This window comes from Moschus berezovskii, chromosome 18 (assembly GCF_049115385.1).
Source record: "Moschus berezovskii isolate FMDL1 chromosome 18, NW_MosBer_1.0, whole genome shotgun sequence".
Taxonomy (NCBI): domain Eukaryota; kingdom Metazoa; phylum Chordata; class Mammalia; order Artiodactyla; family Moschidae; genus Moschus; species Moschus berezovskii.
Window position 1 is genome coordinate 48357521 of NC_142477.1, and position 3300 is coordinate 48360820.

Genomic DNA, 3300 nt, shown 5'->3' on the forward strand with positions numbered 1-3300 from the left:
AAGTTGAAGTTGTAGCGTCCCCTGTTTTCCACTGAAAGGCTTGGGATTTGTGTGGTTTTCTTTGTTAGCTTGTTGATTTGTATAGTTTTGAAAGATATGTTGGGAGATATTAATGTAGGTGGCTGCCATTACTTTGACTATTCCAAATTAAGGTACATAATTTAAAGAGTAGTAATTGTGTTCTATCAGTAAGCTCTTAATTAACTCCTTATAATTTTAAGAGTTTTCATATTATGGATCTAATTTACTTTTGTAGGTTCATTAACCAACACTTAGCTCCCAGTCTCCTCTTTCTGCCCTTCCTTTTAGTAATTGGCGTTACAATTTTTAGCATTCCTTGATTTTGCCTTGTATTTCTTATCTCTGTACATTTGTTTATGCTTTCTTTCCCTTGACAAATGTCTCCATTAATTATTCAGTAGTTAAAAATACTATTTGTCCATTGAGTTTCTACCTTTTCCTTTCTTTAGTTGTAATCAAATGCTTACTCTATGATCATATAGAATGAACTCAAATTAGGAGTCGTTTCCCACTCTTCATATTGGTACCTCAGCATGGGATGACTAGAAGTAACATACAAGTATTTTTCTCTCTTTCTCTACAAAATGAGTAAATTCAAGTAAATCAATTATCTATGACTCATTAAAGTTGAATTGACACTTAGCATTTTGATAACATATGGTAAACTTTTCCTTGATAAACATTATAATTATCAAGTTTCAGTTCCTGCAATATTTCATATTCTTCCAAAGAGACATTTTAAAGACACAGAAAAATTATATTATTAAATACCCGGATTTTTATTCCTAGCAAGAATATTTTCTGTTCTTGTCTAACTGCTACATGAAACATAATCAGAAGCTTGAATGCCCATTTCAGTTTTTTTTTTTTTTTTTTAGAAAACCAACCTTTTATAAAAATAAACCACTTTGATATTGTCTAATTTATAACTGTGGGGTAATTGACCTACACTGTTCCTGGATTCATGAACTTGGGTATTCTTTGCATTACATACAAACATTTACAGCAGAATAAGAAGGAAATAAAACTTCAGGGAAGTCTAATTCTCTGACAATCCATTATGACTCTATCAAGATTCTAAAGCATAGTGCATTTCAGTTCCTAACCATTCTTTGACTGTGGGGATTGTTCTTGTCAACTTAAATTTACCTGGTCCTTATAGTTCCAACTTTATGGCATAAGTTTGATACTGATTTTTTGGATTTTGTTTATTGAAGAGCTTCTTGATGTAATTCTGGTAAACCCCAAAGTATACTAAAATGAAGTATAAAAATATTGAAACATTATTATTCCTAGCCTATATATAGGCAGGCACTGCATCATCTACCAAACTGCCCCTTAGAAAATTGATTTTTGGTGTCTTCTTTATATGCCTCTGACTTTCCAAGTGGTGCTTTGCCAAATCAATTATTTCACTGAAGGAGTATAGGAAATGTTTATAATTAGTGGAATTTTCCTAATACTCCTCCAGTCAGACCACTGCACAGACAGCTGGCCTTGATATCAAGACACCAAACACAAGCCTTTTCAGAAATCAAGTTTAATGCTCTTTAGCTGATGAAAAAATAATGATTTGTTTCCTGGCTACTTTTCTTACTTTCTATTTTTCTCTCCTTCTACCTTGCCCTCAAGCATGCACACGAACTGCATTTTTTTCAGCCAAGTTGGAAGATGTGTCTGCTCAGAAGCAGAGCATAATTTTTCTCTCCTCAGTCAAAAAAAAAAATACATACATATGTTATTTTTAAAATTTGGTAAGAATTATTAATATGAAAAATAGTAGGAAAACAGTCAAAACTGTTAGTAACCTTGCCAGATTATCTTCTTTGCTGCCTTTTAGCCATGACCTTCCTTCCATAAGGATGACTGTCATCTTTTCTTTCTTTTTCTCTCTTCCTTCCGTCTCTCTGTCTTTATCTCACACTCAAGCATTGCCTGCATTCTCATGCAGAGAATAGATTAGGAGAACTGGAAAGAGATTTGTACTAAGTGGAAATAAAATTTCAAATTCTAATGCATGTAGACTGGCAGGAGAATGATGGTAAAATGCTTTGTACCAAGATTATACTCTACAGTGTTTCTGATTGATTTCAGTGATTTCTCTAAAGACTGCTGATATCACCAAACATATATTAATTTTTTTATCATAATTTTTGCACTAGTTTATATATTTAATATACAGATAGAATTTCCTGTCAATGAGATTTGATGTGCACCTCATTGGAATAGGGTTCAGAAAAAGACTTCTGTATTATCAATTGACTTTATCTTGTTTTTGATTTAAGTATTAAGTGAATAATTAAGGAAAGATAAACTTGGGGAATTAACAGCAACAACTGGTATTTGGCTTGTTCCAAAGTAAACCCTACAAAGATTGAGTATATGTATCTGTTAAACCATAACTAGTGAAAGTGTTAGTCTCTCAGTCACGTCTCTTTGTGACCCCATGGACTGTAGCCTGCCAGGCTCCTCCGTCTATGGAATTGGAATTCTGCAGGCAAGAGTACTGGAGTTGATTGCCATTCCCTTTTCCAGGGGATCTTCCTGACCCAGGAATCGAACCTGGGTCTCCTGCGTTGCAGGCAGATTCTTTACCATCTGAACCACCAGGGAAGTCAAACCATAACTAAGGTGACCTTAAAGAATTTAGATAACTACTGTACACTTTCAGCTCGTCTCCCTGCTTCTACATTTGCTATCCTCCATTCTCCACACAGCAGTCAAAGCAATCCTTTAATAATGTAAATCAGGTCATGCCATGCTTCTGCTCAACATCATCCTGTGACTCTTATGCCAGATCCTGCGTGTTTCTGACATAAGAAAATACCTATTTACCAGTACCTATTTGCCATTCCTCTTTGAGAGTTTAACACTTGGTGTATTCACAAATGTCTAGAATGAACACTATGTGTTCTACTTTCTCTCAGAGATAGGTGTGGCCATAAGACAAAGTATTATTCAATGGAATGTAATTATGCCTTGATGCCATAACACTCCTAGATGAGAACATAGGCAAAACATTCTCTGACATAAATCATAGAAATGTTTTTTACATCAGTCTCCAAGACTAAAAATAAAGGCAAACATAAACAGTAGAACCTTATCAAACTTACAAGCTTTTGCACAGCAAAAGAAACCATAAGCAAAGCAAAAAGACAACCTATGGACTAGGAGAAAACATTTGCAAACCATGCAACCTACAAAGGTTTAATTTCCAAAATATACAAATAGCTCATACAACTCAATAGCAGAAAAAAACACAAACAATCGAATCAAAAA